Consider the following 16,512-nt stretch of genomic DNA (forward strand, 5'->3'; position numbering starts at 1 on the left):
TATCAGAATCCTTGAGTTCCTACAATGGTATTACAGGATACTGCAGCCCAAAAAAGGATTCTGCTGGGGCAATGACAGAGACACGGGTAGACAAGATGATTAACTCCTTGCAGCAGTAGATGGAGGCTGTACAAAATAAGATTAGAAACATGGACTCCCGGGCTGGCCACAATGGGCAAGTGTTTGGTCAGGCTCTCCAAGATTTGCGTACCTTGATAGAAGCTCAGGATACACCACCTGCTCAGCATACACCACCCACCAGTATGCCTAAATTGCCTCCTTTCCGGTTTAATGGTGACTCAAGTCAATTCCATGGGTTTGTTAATCAATGCATATTATTCTTTGATGTACATGCCTCCTACTTTCAGTCTGATAGATCTAAGGTATTATCTATTATTGTGTTGTTGACGTCACGGGCACTGGCTTGGGCAAATCATATGGTTGAAAGTCGCAATGTCCGTCTAAATAATTTGGATGATTTTCTGGCAGCTATGGCGCAAATGTTCAATGATCCCAACTGCCGTGCCACCGCAGAAACTGCCTTGCTTTCCTTACGCCAGTGGAAACGTTCAGTCATAGAATATATTACTGAACTTATGAGGTTAGTGATGGATACCAACTGGGATAACAATGCTTTATTGCCAAATTTTAGGAAGGGGTTGTCCAGTACAATCAAAGAGTCTCCACAGGAGTTTGAGTTATTTTTGCAACACTATGTGCGTATTTATATCCGCCTAACTGAATGCAGACAAGAGAAATGGGCAGCTTTAAATCGCATCACTAATTTTGCTCTTCCATCTACGGAAACTACCAGCAAGAACCCATGGGAGGCCGAGGAGGTGCCTATGCAAGCGGACTCACTACAAAGGCGTGAGAGTAATGAACGCCGTGAATATAATTTTCATGAGCGTTTATGTTTTTACTGCGGTCAATCGAATAATTTCCTGATTAATTGTCCTAAATGTCCCAGGTGACCTAACAAGGTGTTGGCGGCAGTAGGGGATTATGACAATACGGACATTGAGTCAGAAGTTTCGGAGACCAGTTTACATCTAGATGCTGTGGTTCCCCTAACAGTGATGTCGACTTCCCCTAAAGATCAAGGGGAGAAATACTCACATTTTTCTCTTCCTATTCAGATTCTGTGGGAGGGACAGTGGATACCAAGTTCTGCTATGATAGACTCTGGAGCAGGTGGGAATTTCATGGATTCTTCTTTTGCCAGGGAACATGGTATTAAGACACAACTAAGAGCCTCACCAGTCACCATGGAAACGGTGGATGGTTTTTCATTAGTTTCCAGGCCAGTAGACCAGGAGACGGTGCTTCAGAAGTGTAAGATGGAACCAGACCATCAGGAAACCCTTTCATTTATGTTGATATCTTCTCCTCATTTTCCTGTAATTTTAGGAATTCCCTGGTTATGGTCATAAAATCCAAACATCAATTGGGAAACCAAGGAGATATCCTTCCTCCCGAAGTGAAGTCCTACTATCAGTCCAACGGTAACAGCTCCAGTTACCCAGAATTTGGAGGAAACAATACAGGTATCTACTCTCCCTCTGGTTTACCAGGAATTCTCCGACGTTTGTGACAAGAGGAAGGCAGACCAACTCCCTCCACATAGACCATATGACTGCCCCATAGAACTGCTTCCTGGGGCAGTGATTCCTTTCAGCCATGTTTCCCCATTGGCAGCTCCAGAATTAAAGACATTACGAGAATACATAGATGAGACTTTAGCCAAGGGGTTTATCCGACCATCTTCTTCACCAGCGGGAGCCCCCATATTCTTTGTAAAGAACAAAGATGGGACTTTAAGACCTTGTATTGACTACCGGGAGCTAAATAAGGTAACCATTTGTAACAGGCACTCATTGCCGCTAATTCCTGAATTGTTGGAGAGAGTTCGCCAAGCTAAAATATTTAACAAATTAGATCTTCGCGGGGCATATAATTTACTCCGTATATGTCCCGGAAACAAATGGAAAACAGCTTTCAGATGCCGATATGGACATTTGAATATTTAGTGATGCCATTCAGACTCTGTAACGCTCCCGCTGCTTTCCAACACTTAGCCAATGATATTTTCAGGGATTTACTGGATCACTATGTAGTAATTTACCTGGATGACATCTTGATTTTCTCTGATTCCCTACAGGAATATCAGGAACATGTTAAGACCCATGTTCAGACGTTTGAGAGATAATCATTTGTACATCAAACTCGAAAAGTGTGAATTTCATTGTTCAAAAATTCAATTTTTAGGCTATGATATTTCTCCTCAGGGATTGAATATGGAGTCCAGCAAGATCCAGGCGATCATAGATTGGCCAGTGCCAGGAAACATTAAAGAGGTACAACAATTCATTGGTTTTGCTAATTTTTATAGACGTTTTATCCAGAATTTTTTGCAAATTGTCCATCCCATCACTCTCCTCACTAAAAAGGGGAAGAAGTTTGTATGGTCTTCGCTAGCCTAGGGGGCCTTTGACCGCCTCAAGGTTTGTTTTACCACGGCTCCGATATTGATGCATCCAGATCCTGCACTGCCTTTTGTCGTGGAGGTGGACAGTTCTGACTGTGCACTGGGAACAATCCTCTCACAACGAACTGGAGACAAAGGTTTGCTGCACTCGTGTGCCTTCTTTTCTTGCTGCCCCACCTGACAATGTGAATCTTGTCTTTCAGAATGGTGTATGGCTTAGAGATCGATGCATTTACGTATGTCCCAGAGGCTGTGAGACTTCGAATTCTCAAATTGGTCCACGACTCCGTATTGGCTGGTCATAGACGCAGGAATTTTTAAGTCGTTTTTTTCTGGTGGCCTACCTGCTTAAAAGATGTGAATGACTATGTCCGCTCTTGTGAGGTTTGTACTCAGTACAAAGTTCCTCGTGTTTCACCTACTGGCCTTCTTAAGCCGCTACCCGTACCATCTCACCCTTCGGGGTCTTTTTTGATGGACTTTATAGTAGACCTACCATCCTCTGGCGGTAAAAATACTATGTTGGTAGTATTGGACTGTTTAACGAAGGTTGCTCATTATATTGATTGCACTGGTCTTCCCTCAGCTACAGAGACAGTGGATCTGGTTATCCAGAACGTTTTCCGGCTGCATTGGGTACCAGATGAGATCATCTCTGACCGGGGAATACAATTTACCTCTAGGTTTTTGGATAGGATTTTGTTCTGCACTCCACATTAATGTTTGCTTGTCTTCTGCATACCACCCTCAGACCAACGGGCAGACAGAACGGACCAAGCAAACCTTGGAGCATTATCTACGCTGTTACATCAGTCATTTGCAGGATGATTGGCTGAAGCTACTTCCTTTAGCGGAATTTTCGTATAACAACTCACAGAGCAGTTCCACGAAGGTAACGCCTTTTTTTTGCCAATCTGGGATATCAACCAAGAATTTTGCCTAGGTCTCCGGTTGCTACTTCGGTATTGGCAGTTCAAGACAGAGTGGCGCTGTTGCAATGTAATCTTGAAGTTTTCAAAGACTCCCTGACTGCAGCACAGGAGCGTTACAAGAAATCGGCACCTATGTATGAGGTAGGAGACTCGGTTTGGTTGTCCACCAAGAATGTAAGATTGGGTGTTCCTTCGCAGAAACTGGGACAGAAGTTAATTGTTCCATTCAAGATCACCGGGATTGTGAGCTCTGTTGCTTGTCGGCTGAAGCTTCCACGAACTCTAAAGGTACACCCAGTATTTTATGTTTCTTTATTAAAACCGGTCTTTGTTAACACATTTCAGGGACATATAGTACCTCCCCCTCCACCAGTGTTGGTTGATGGTGAAGAACAATTTGTGGTACAGGACATTATCGATTCAAGACTTCATAGGAACCTGTTTCAATATCTTGTTAGATGGCAGGGTTACTCTCCTGAAAACGATTCTTGGGAACCAGTAAGTAACATCAATGCTCCCCTGAAGGTTGCTCAGTTTCATCGTAGATACCCAGACAAGCCTGGTCCAGGACTGTTCTGAGGTTGCTTCTAGTGGGAGAGTAATGTCAGTAGTCCAGGTTTTCCAAATCACCTTGTGCATGATCTTGCCCTTTGTTAAGATGGAGTTTACTGTTTTTGTCTGCCCTAGTACCTGTTTGTTTGTTTAAAATCAGATTCAGGTGTCAGCTTCCTTGCTGGAGTATTCTGCTTCTGTTCCCCTTCAGCTCAGCTGCTTGCTCTGAGTGTGCCTCTACCTCTGGCTCTGGACATTCTCTGCATATGTACACTACACTCTCTGTTATCATTAGTCTGTTGACTTTGGAACTTAACCCTTGGTTCACTCCTCCTGGTAAGAACTGTGTTTTGAACTATGTTTCTGGACTGTGTGTTGCTTCTTAATCCTTCATTTACTCCCCCCGGTGGGAGCTGTTGGAAACAACACCAGTATTATACTTTATTGTGAACCTGTTTCTGGACTTGCAACCAGAACCTGTTTCTGGACCCGTGTTTATGCCACATCTGGGATCAACTTGTGAACTAGTTTCTGGACTTACTCGTGTTCATGCCACACCTGGGATTAACTTGTGGACTTGTTCAGGACTTCCCTGTGTTTACTTCATACCTGGATTTGACTCTTTCTGCACCGACAGTGTTTTGGATCTGCACCACGTCACCTGTCACACTCACCTTTTGATCACCTTGCTAAGGGCTCTCCCTTAAGAACTCTTCCGATTTGCTGTGTATGTTTCAAGGACTTGTTTCATTGCAGGTCACTGCGGGTTATCAGTATATTGTTTTGGGTGTTATTGCTGTTGTACAAATACACTATTTGCACTAAAGAAACCCATCTCTGTCTGTTCATTGCCCCACGCTATCAGAATCCTCTAGTTCCTACAATAGTATTACACCATTTTTCAGGGGCACACTGATGTGTGGCAAAAACGTGATGTAAATGTAGGTGCTCAAGTAGGGTATCCAGCCCAACAAATCCAAAAAAACTTGGCACTCTAGATGAATAATGATCATATGCAAAAGGTTTATTGATGTGCATCCATAATGGTAAGTCAAACGTTTTCGGTCCGCATCCGGACCTTCATCAGAACAAATATACTGGATGCAGCAAGAAGTCCTGTCCACATAGACGCACGTGTGTGCGACCGTAGTCACTGGGTAAATGCAGCCTAAATCCAGCCTAAATACCCTAGTCCTCTGAAACATTGCCATTTAGATGATGAATGGAACGGATTTCCTACAACAAAACCTTTAGTGCGGGAATCAGTATACAGGGTTCTGATCAGCTGTGAATTTTTCACTATAAAATCTGCAGTAGCAAATAATGCTGTCGATTTTGATGTGGAAATGCTATGGATGTAATATTGCACTAGGAATTACAAATGGTAAAATCTACAGAGTAATGTAACCTGGCATGGTGTAAATTAATAACCGTCAATGTAGGTCAATTTCCACTGCCGATTTTCTCTTCAGTGTGTGGATAAGATTTTATACAATTTTACATACAATTCTGGTACTGTACTAGGAGGAAAGCAAAATATCCACTGTTTATGACACCAGTGTGGATGGTCTTTTATAGAATTATTTTGTGGGAGTAAGTAAGTGGCGCCGATGTCTCATCTTCAGATACCTGTCAGGACGTATGGTTAATCGTTAGGTCTCATGTACCTACCCTATTCATGAGAATACATAATGGACGGGTGCATCAATCCATACTGATCTGCATGAGTCCAGGCAGGTATCCGTAGATATGATGTTACCTTACCAGCACTGCTCACCTTCCAATATGGAAGTGAGTAGTGCTGGAATAATAACCCTACAGGGTTACACCTGTCTCTGTCATTTACAACATATCCAAAGGATGTGTCTGATAGATGTGGCAATCTCCTTTGACTGGTATAGCAGTTCCAAAAATTGATGTGTGCAATTTTTGGAATTTCCATACAATTAAACATGGCCGGCCACCTTTCCATTCCAGGCAGCTTTGGAAAGGGGATCCATTCTCAAAATTGATGCAGATTGCTGCATTTACAGAACTTTTGTGGCATATCCTTTTATCAACACAAACACTGACTGTGCTCATAATAACAGATCTTTTTACGTACCTATTGAAATCAGCACATATGCAATGTGAGTTACATAGTTGTATAGGTTGAAAAAAAACTTAGGCCCATCAAGTTTTACTCCATCAATTATACATTCTCTATTGCTAAATACTTATAACCTACAATTCCATTTGTTGTCAGGAAATCATCCAGCCTCTTTTATAAAAGCTGTTATAGTGTCTGCCATTACTACCTCTTGTGGTTGGGCATTCCACATTCTGACTGCTCTGTCTGTAAAGAACCCTTTCCTGTTTAGCTGCTGGATTCGGATTTCTTCCACCCGTAATGGGTGCCCCCTGGTCCCTAGTAGTCGGCGCAGCCTGGGCCTCACAAAGTGACGCTCCCAGGAGATCGCGGTAAGCGTAAACACTGAATGCACACCGCGATCTCCACCGGAGAGTCAGGGACCGCCAGGAGGGTAAGTATATTCACCTGTCCCCCGTTCCAGCGCTTCGTGCGGCTCCGTCTCCCGGGTCCTCTGCTGTGACGTTCCCAGTTCAGAGGGCGCGATGACGCGCTTAATGCGCGCCGGCGCCGCCCTCTGACTGAACAGTCACAGCCAGAGAAGCCGGAAGATGGCGGCGTGCAGTGGTGGAACGGGACAGACAGGTGAGTATAGCAAGTGCTGGGGGCCTGAGCTAGCGGTGACTCCGGAACCTGACCCCCACAACGCGCCGGTGTCCCCGCCTGCTCAGGCCCCCCAGCACTCGGTGCCCAGCGACGATAGGTGAGTATGGTATTTTTTTTTTTTTTATATATGGCAGCAGCATAAGGGGCATATATAATGGAGCATCTTATGGGGGGCATATAATACAATGGTGGCGCAGGATGGTAGCAGCACATGACAGAACGGGCGCAGGATGGTAGCAGCACATGACAGAACGGGGGCGCAGGATGGCAGCAGCACATGACAGAATGGGGGCGCAGGATGGGAGCAGCACATGACAGAACGGGGGCACAGGATGGGAGCAGCACATGACAGAATGGGGGCGCAGGATGGGAGCAGCACATGACAGAACGGGCGCAGGATGGCAGCAGCACATGACAGAACGGGCGCAGGATGGCAGCAGCACATGACAGAACGGGCGCAGGATGGGAGCAGCACATGACAGAACAGGGGCGCAGGATGGGAGCAGCACATGACAGAACGGGGGCGCAGGATGGCAGCAGCACATGACAGAACGGGGGCGCAGTATGGGAGCAGCACATGACAGAACGGGGGCACAGGATGGGAGCAGCACATGACAGAAAGGGCGCAGGATGGCAGCGGCACATGACAGAACGGGCGCAGGATGGCAGCAGCACATGACAGAACGGGCGCAGGATGGCAGCAGCACATGACAGAACGGGCGCAGGATGGTAGCAGCACATGACAGAACGGGGGCGCAGGATGGCAGCAGCACATGACAGAATGGGGGCACAGGATGGGAGCAGCACATGACAGAACGGGGGCGCAGGATGGGAGCAGCACATGACAGATCGGGCGCAGGATGGCAGCAGCACATGACAGAATGGGCGCAGGATGGCAGCAGCACATGACAGAACGGGCGCAGGATGGGATCAGCACATGACAGAACGGGGGCGCAGTATGGGAGCAGCACATGACAGAATTGGGGGCGCAGGATGGCAGCAGCACATGACAGAACGGGCGCAGGATGGGAGCAGCACATGACAGAACATGGGCGCAGGATGGGAGCAGCACATGACAGAATGGGGGTGCAAGATGGGAGCATCACATGACAGAACGGGGGCACAGGATGGCAGCAGCACATAACAGAACGGGTGCAGGATGGGAGCAGCACATGACAGAACGGGGGCGCAGGATGGCAGCAGCACATGAGAGAACGGGCGCAGGATGGGAGCAGCACATGACAGAACGGGGGAGCAGGATGGCAGCAGCACATGACAGAACGGGCGCAGGATGGGAGCAGCACATGACAGAACGGGGGCACAGGATGGGAGCAGCACATGACAGAATGGGGGTGCAAGATGGGAACAGCACATGACAGAACGGGTGCACGATGGCAGCAGCACATGACAAAATTGGCGCAGGATGGGAGCAGCACATGACAGAACGGGGGCGCAGGATGGCAGCAGCACATGACAGAACGGGCGCAGGATGGGAGCAGCACATGACAGAACAGGAGCGCAGGATGGGAGCAGCACATGAATGAACGGGGGCACAGGATGGGAGCAGCAAATGACAGAACGGGGGCACAGGATGGGAGCAGCACATGACAGGATGGGAGCAGCAAATGACAGAATGGAGGCGCAGGATGTGTGCAGCACATGTCACAATGGGGGCGCAGGATGGGAGCAGCACATGACAGAATGGGGGCGCAGGATGGGTGCAACACATGACAGAATGGGGGCGCAAGATGGGTGCAGAACATGTCAGAATGGAGGCACAGGATGGGTGCAGAACATGTCACAATGGGGGCCCAGGATGGAAGCAGCACATGACAGAATGGGGGCGCAGGATGGGTGCAACACATGACAGAATGGGGGCGCAAGATGGGTGCAACACATGGCAGGATGGGGCGCAGGATGGGTGCAGCACATGACAGGATGGGGACGCAGGATGGAGCAGCACATGTCAGAATGGGGGTGCAGGATGGGTGCAGCACATGTCAGGATGGGGACGCAGGATGGAGCAGCTCATGACAGGATGGGAACGCAGGATGGAGCAGCACATACCAGGATGGAGACCATATACCAATATAGATGCTAGCCACCCGGGCGTAGAACGGGTTCAATAGCTAGTATATACATATATATATATATAAATGAGATCTCCTCTGAAGGTCGTTTTTCAATGCTAAACAAGTCCAACTTTTCCAATCTCTCATCATAGTATATCATAGCATGATAGTATATCATATTATATGATAGTGTCACTGGGAAGAGGCCACCACCGTTTTTTTGCCCATCGTCTACTCTCCATTAGTCAGAAGTAAGCCACAGTTCTTGGTACAAGTTCCTTTGTCAGCTTCTAATATAGACTTACACTAATTCTGTTTGCCATAATTGCTAAAGTATTACTTGGGTACATTGCATTTCTTGTAATCTGCCAACATATACTATTATGCTGAAGTTAAGGATATAGACAAACAACCTTATGTTTACTGAATTATCTATCTGTTTTGTAATACTGCTCTTAGAAATTATTTTTTAAGAAGAAGAAAAATTTAGTAATGTGGCCTTAGACTTAGGTTGGACATTCGTGCTCATTGTTTAGGATAGCACCAGCTATAAATACAGATCATATCACCTGAACATTTACTGCAAAAAGTCTCAGAGAATCTGCAAGGGTTTGCTTAATATTTGTGTCACTTATATCCTGTATGCAAATACCACCTACATTAGCATGGTGCTTTTTACATGACATTTTCTCTGCTTCTTTTAGAATTGCAGATCTGATGTAAATTGCATTACTATTTGCATCGTTTTTACAACTCTTTTGCATTTAAGTTGTGCTAAGTGTAATTGAGACTGAAAATATGAAGGATTGTCCAGTGATGAGCTGGAAAATACTAGGCAATTATCATACCAATGCTAGCAAAAATATATACTGTAGGCTATAAATTAAAAAGCTACAGCATTACAGGGCAGGTATTTGCATGCTCACTATCATGCATGCATTGACTTTGAAAGCAATACTAGGCAAATGGTCCGACTACAGTATGTACTATAGTTTGTGTAGTCTAAAATTGACCATGATGATTGAAATTTCTTAGGCCATATTCTGGCAGTAGCAAGGGCCGGTTTTAGACAAAGTGGGGTCCAGGACAAAAGTTTATAATGGAGCTCCAAATGCTCACATATTGCACATCACACAGAAACATTTCAGTTGTATTTACATACGCTGAGTTCAGGCCGTTAACCCCTTTCTGCCATTAGACGTACTATTGCGTCCATGTGGGGTGGGCTTTACTTCCCAAGGACGCAATAGTACGTCATATGCGATCGGCAGCGCTCACGGGGGGAGCGCCGCCGATCGCGGCCGGGTGTCAGCTGTTTATCGCAGCTGACATCCGGCACTATGTGCCAGGAGCGGTCACGGACCGCCCCCGGCACATTAACCCCCGGCACACCGCGATCAAAGATGATCGCGATGTGCCGGCGGTACAGGGAAGCACCGCGCAGGGAGGGGGCTCCCTGCGGGCTTCCCTGAGCCCCCCGCAGCAACGCGATGTGATCGCGTTGCTGCGAGGGTCTCACCTCCCTCCCTGCTCCCTCCAGCCCCGGATCCAAGATGGCCACGGATCCGGGTCCTGCAGGGAGGGAGGTGGCTTCACAGAGCCTGCTCAGAGCAGGCACTGTGAAGCAGCCTGCACTCCTATCAGATCAGTGATCTGACAGAGTGCTGTGCAAACTGTCAGATCACTGATCTGTGATGTCCCCCCCTGGGACAAAGTAAAAAAGTAAAAAAAAAAAATTTCAAATGTGTAAAAAAAAATAAAAAAAAATATTCCAAAATAATGAAAAAAAAAAAAAAAAAATTATTCCCATAAATACATTTCTTTATCTAAATAAAAAAAACAAAACAATAAAAGTACACATATTTAGTATCGCCGCGTCCGTAACGGCCCGACCTATAAAACTGGCCCACTAGTTAACCCCTTCAGTAAACACCGTAAGAAAAAAAAAAAAAAAAACGAGGCAAAAAACAACGCTTTATTATCATACCGCCGAACAAAAAGTGGAATAACACGCGATCAAAAAGACAGATATAACTAACCATGGTACCGCTGAAAACGTCATCTTGTCCCGCAAAAAACGAGCCGCCATACAGCATCATCAGCAAAAAAATAAAAAAGTTATAGTCCTGAGAATAAAGCGATGCAAAAATAATTATTTTTTCAATAAAATAGTTTTTATCGTATAAAAGCGCCAAAACATAAAAAAATGATATAAATGAGGTGTCGCTGTAATCGTACTGACCCGAAGAATAAAACTGCTTCATCAATTTTACCAAACGCGGAACGGTATAAACGCCTCCCCCAAAAGAAATTCATGAATAGCTGGTTTTTGGTCATTCTGCCTCACAAAAATCGGAATAAAAAGCGATCAAAAAATGTCACGTGCCCGAAAATATTACCAATAAAAACATCAACTCGTCCCGCAAAAACCAAGACCTCACATGACTCTGTGGACCAGAATATAGAAAAATTATAGCTCTCAAAATGTGGTAACGCAAAAAATATTTTTTGCAATAAAAAGCGTCTTTCAGTGTGTGACGGCTGCCAATCATAAAAATCCGCTAAAAAACCCGCTATAAAAGTAAATCAAACCCCCCTTCATCACCCCCTTAGTTAGGGAAAAATTAAAAAAATGTATTTATTTCCATTTTCCCATTAGGGCTAGGGTTAGAGTTAGGGCTAGGGTTAGGGCTAGGGTTAAGGCTAGGGTTAGGGCTAGGGCTAGGGCTAGGGCTAGGGTTAGGGCTAGGGTTAGGGCTAGGGTTAGGGTTAGGGCTAGGGTTAGGGCTAGGGTTAGGGTTAGGGCTAGGGTTAGGGCTAGGGCTACAGTTTGGGTTGGGGCTAAAGTTACAGTTAGGGTTTAGATTACATTTACGGTTGGGAATAGGGTTGGGATTAGGGTTAGGGGTGTGTCAGGGTTAGAGGTGTGGTTAGGGTTACTGTTGGGATTAGGGTTAGGGATGTGTTTGGATTAGGGTTTCAGTTATAATTGGGGGGTTTCCACTGTTTAGGCACATCAGGGGCTCTCCAAACGCGACATGGCGTCCGATCTCAATTCCAGCCAATTCTGCGTTGAAAAAGTAAAACAGTGCTTCTTCCCTTCCGAGCTCTCCCGTGTGCCCAAACAGGGGTTTACCCCAACATATGGGGTATCAGCGTACTCAGGACAAATAGGACAACAACTTTTGGGGTCCAATTTCTCCTGCTACCCTTGGGAAAATACAAAACTCGGGGCTAAAACATATTTTTTGTGGGAAAAAAAAAGATTTTTTATTTTCACGGCTCTGCGTTATAAACTGTAGTGAAACACTTGGGGGTTCAAAGTTCTCACAACACATCTAGATTAGTTCCCTGGGGGGTGTAGTTTCCAATATGGGGTCACTTGTGGGGGGTTTCTACTGTTTAGGTACATTAGGGGTTCTGCAAACGCAATGTGACGTCTGCAGACCATTCCATCTAAGTCTGCATTCCAAATGGCGCTCCTTCCCTTCCGAGCTCTGCCATGCGCTCAAACGTTGGTTTCCCCCAACATACGGGGTATCAGCGTACTCAGGACAAATTGGACAACAACTTTTGGGGTCGAATTTCTCCTCTTACCCTCGGGAAAATACAAAACTGGGGGCTAAAAAATAATTTTGGGGGGAAAGATTTTTTTTTTTAATTTTCACGGCTCTGCGTTACAAACTGTAGTGAAACACTTGGGGGTTCAAAGCTATCACAACACATCTAGATGAGTTCCTTAGGGGGTCTAGTTTCCAAAATGGTGTCACTTGTGGGAGGTTTCTACTGTTTAGGTACATTAGGGGCTCTGCAAATGCAATGTGACACCTGCAGACCATTCCATCTAAGTCCTCATTCCAAATGGAGCTCCTTCCCTTCCGAGCCCTCCCATGCGCCCAAACAGTGGTTCCCCCCCACATATGGGGTATCAGCGCACTCAGGACAAATTGGACAACAACTTTTGGGGTCGAATTTCTCCTCTTACCCTCGGGAAAATACAAAACTGGGGGCTAAAAAATAATTTTGGGGGGAAAGATTTTTTTTTTTAATTTTCACGGCTCTGCGTTACAAACTGTAGTGAAACACTTGGGGGTTCAAAGCTATCACAACACATCTAGATGAGTTCCTTAGGGGGTCTAGTTTCCAAAATGGTGTCACTTGTGGGAGGTTTCTACTGTTTAGGTACATTAGGGGCTCTGCAAATGCAATGTGACACCTGCAGACCATTCCATCTAAGTCCTCATTCCAAATGGAGCTCCTTCCCTTCCGAGCCCTCCCATGCGCCCAAACAGTGGTTCCCCCCCACATATGGGGTATCAGCGCACTCAGGACAAATTGGACAACAAATTGTGGGGTCGAATTTCTCCTTTTACCCTCGGGAAAATACAAAACTGGGGGCTAAAAAATAATTTTTGTGGGAAAAAATTTTTGTTTTATTTTTACGGCTCTCCATTATAAACTTCTGTGAAGCCCTTGGTGGGTCAAAGCGCTCAGCACACATCTAGATAAGTTCCTAAGGGGGTCTACTTTCCAAAATGGTGTCACTTGTGGGGGGTTTCTACTGTTTAGGTACATTAGGGGCTCTGCAAACGCAATGTGACACCTGCAGACCATTCCATCTAAGTCTGCATTCAAATGGCACTCCTTCCCTTCTGAGCCCTCCCATGTGCCCAAACAGTGGTTCCCCCCACATATGGTGTATCATCGCACTCAGGACAAATTGGGCAACAAATTTTGGGGTCCAATTTCTCCTGTTACCCTCAGGAAAATACAAAACTGGGGGCTAAAAAAATAATTTTTGTGGGAAAAAAATTTTGTTTTATTTTTACGGCTCTGCATTATAAACTTCTGTGAAGCACTTGGTGGGTCAAAGTGCTCACCACACCTCTAGATAAGTTCCTTAGGGGGTCTACTTTCCAAAATGGTGTCATTTGTGGGGGGTTTCAATGTTTAGGCACATCAGTGGCTCTTCAAACGCAACATGGCGTCCCATCTCAATTCCTGTCAATTTTGCTTTGAAAAGTCAAACGGCGCTCCTTCCCTTCCGAGCTCTCCCATCCACCCAAACAGTGGTTTACCCCCACATATGGGGTATCCGCGTACTCAGGACAAATTGTACAACAACTTTTGGGGTCCAATTTCTTCTCTTACCCTTTGGAAAATAAAAAATTGGGGGCAAAAAGATAATTTTTGTGAAAAAATATGATTTTTTATTTTTACGGTTCTACATTATAAACTTCTGTGAAGCACTTGGTGGGTCAAAGTGCTCACCACACCTCTAGATAAGTTCCTTAGGGGGTCTACTTTCCAAAATGGTGTCACTTGTGGGGGGTTTCAATGTTTAGGCACATCAGTGGTTCTTCAAACGCAACATGACGTCCCATCTCAATTCCTGTCAATTTTGCATTGAAAAGTCAAACGGCGCTCCTTCCCTTCCGAGCTCTCCCATCCGCCCAAACAGTGGTTTACCCCCACATATGGGCTATCAGCGTACTCAGGACAAATTGTACAACAACTTTTGGGGTCCAATTTCTTCTCTTACCCTTGGGAAAATAAAAAATTGGGGGCAAAAAGATAATTTTTGTGAAAAAATATGATTTTTTATTTTTACGGTTCTACATTATAAACTTCTGTGAAGCACTTGGTGGGTCAAAGTGCTCACCACACCTCTAGATAAGTTCCTTAGGGGGTCTACTTTCCAAAATGGTGTCACTTGTGGGGGGTTTCAATGTTTAGGCACATCAGTGGTTCTTCAAACGCAACATGACGTCCCATCTCAATTCCTGTCAATTTTGCATTGAAAAGTCAAACGGCGCTCCTTCCCTTCCGAGCTCTCCCATCCGCCCAAACAGTGGTTTACCCCCACATATGGGCTATCAGCGTACTCAGGACAAATTGTACAACAACTTTTGGGGTCCAATTTCTTCTCTTACCCTTGGGAAAATAAAAAATTGGGGGCAAAAAGATAATTTTTGTGAAAAAATATGATTTTTTATTTTTACGGTTCTACATTATAAACTTCTGTGAAGCACTTGTTGGGTCAAAGTGCTCACCACACCTCTAGATAAGTTCCTTAGGGGGTCTACTTTCCAAAATGGTGTCACTTGTGGGGGGTTTCAATGTTTAGCCACATCAGGGGCTCTCCAAACGAAACATGGCGTCCCATCTCAATTCCAGTCAATTTTGCATTGAAAAGTCAAATGGCACTCCTTCGCTTCCGAGCTCTGCCATGCGCCCAAACAGTGGTTTACCCCCACATGTGGGGTATTGGCATACTCAGGACAAATTGTACAACAATGTTTGGGGTCCATTTTCTCCTGTTACCCTTGGTAAAATAAAACAAATTGGAGCTGAATTACATTTTTTGTGAAAAAAAGTTAAATGTTCATTTTTATTTAAACATTCAAAAAATTCCTGTGAAGCACCAGAAGGGTTAATAAACTTCTTGAATATGGTTTTGAGCACCTTGAGGGGTGTAGTTTTTAGAATGGTGTCACACTTGGGTATTTTCTATCATATAGACCCCTCAAAATGACTTCAAATGAGATGTGGTCCCTAAAATAAAATGGTGTTGTAGAAATGAGAAATTGCTGGTCAACTTTTAACCCTTATAACTCCCTAACAAAAAAAAATGTTGGTTCCAAAATTGTGCTGATGTAAAGTAGACATGTGGGAAATGTTACTTATTAAGTATTTTGTGTGACATATCTCTGTGATTTAATTGCATAAAAATTCAAAGTTGGAAAATTGCGAAATTTTCATAATTTTCGCCAAATTTCCGTTTTTTTCACAAATAAACGCAGGTTATATCAAATAATTTTAACCATTGTCATGAAGTACAATATGTCACGAGAAAACAATGTCAGAATCACCAGGATCCATTGAAGCGTTCCAGAGTTATAACCTCATAAAGGGACAGTGGTCAGAATTGTAAAAATTGGCCCGGTCATTAACGTGCAAACCACCCTTGGGGGTAAAGGGGTTAAATGAGCGTGATTGACAATGATGAAGTCATTCGAGGCTGGTTTTTGAGTTTGTTTACACCAGATGAGGAAGAATGATGGAAACAGATAGTCCTTGATGCAGTATGATACAGGTCCCATGAAGTACATATGGTAGAATGCACTCCCCATAGTCCTTGATAGAGTATATTGGGGGTCCCCTCAGACTATAATGCAGCCCCCTCAGACTATAATGCAGCCCCCTCAGACTATAATGCAGCCCCATACACACAGTATAATGTAGCCTCCTCATAAAGTGTAATGTAGACCCCTCAGAGTAAAATGCATCCTCCCCTCAGAGTATTCAGAGTATAGTGCAGCCCCCTCAGAGTATAATGCAGCCCCATACACACAGTATAATGTAGTCCCCTCATAGTACAATGTAGCCCCCTCAGAGTATAATGCAGCCCCTCAGAGTATAGAGAAACCCCCCTCAGATTATACTGCAGCCCCTCTCAGAGTATAATGCAGGCCCCCTCAGAGTATAATGCAGCCCCCTCATAGAGTAAAATGTAGCCCCCTCTTAGTATAATGTAGTCACCTCAGAGTATAAAGCAGCCCCTCAGAGTATATTGCAGCCCTCCTCAGAGTGTAATACAGCCCCCTCAGATTATACTGCAGCCCACAGAGTATAATGCTGCCCCATACACACTTAGTATAATGCAGCCCCCTAATAGAGTATGATGTATACCTATCGTAGAGTATAGTGTAGTCACCTCAGAGTATAATATAG

The sequence above is a fragment of the Ranitomeya imitator genome, chromosome 2 (genome assembly GCF_032444005.1).
Source record: "Ranitomeya imitator isolate aRanImi1 chromosome 2, aRanImi1.pri, whole genome shotgun sequence".
NCBI classification, from domain to species: domain Eukaryota; kingdom Metazoa; phylum Chordata; class Amphibia; order Anura; family Dendrobatidae; genus Ranitomeya; species Ranitomeya imitator.